Below are 754 nucleotides of genomic sequence, written 5' to 3' on the forward strand. Positions count from 1 at the left end.
TTGAGGTTGTGGAGTTACATGTGTTCCTGAAGGACTTCATTTTTTACTTCATTAAATACACCGTCTCAAGTACTGCTGTGTCTGCCTCATCTTCTGGGTTCTGCCGACTATTCGTGGCTCAGTTGGTTAAGTGACTGTTTCTCACTCCGGAGACCCGGGTTCGTAACCGGGTCCTGACAGTAACACTATAGAACTGTAACACTATAGATCTGTAACACTATAGAACTGACATTATAACCTAAAGTACTGTAACACTATAGAACTGTAACACTATAGAACTGTAACACTATAGAACTGACATTATAACCTAAAGTACTGTAACACTATAGAACTGTAACACTATAGATCTGTAACACTATAGAACTGACATTATAACCTAAAGTACTGTAACACTATAGAACTGTAACACTATATAACTAACACTATAGAACTGACATTATAACCTATAGAACTGTAACACTATAGAACTAACACTATAGAACTGACATTATAACCTAAAGTACTGTAACACTATAGAACTGACATTATAACCTAAAGTACTGTAACACTATAGAACTGTAACACTATAGAACTGACATTATAACCTAAAGTACTGTAACACTATAGAACTGTAATACTATAGAACTGACATTATAACCTAAAGCACTGTAACACTATAGAACTGTAACAGTATAGTACTGTAACACTATAGTACTGTAACACTATAGAACTGTAACACTATAGCACTGACATTATAACCTAAAGTACTGTAACA

The sequence above is a fragment of the Oncorhynchus nerka genome, linkage group LG13 (assembly GCF_034236695.1).
Source record: "Oncorhynchus nerka isolate Pitt River linkage group LG13, Oner_Uvic_2.0, whole genome shotgun sequence".
Taxonomy (NCBI): Eukaryota; Metazoa; Chordata; class Actinopteri; order Salmoniformes; family Salmonidae; genus Oncorhynchus; species Oncorhynchus nerka.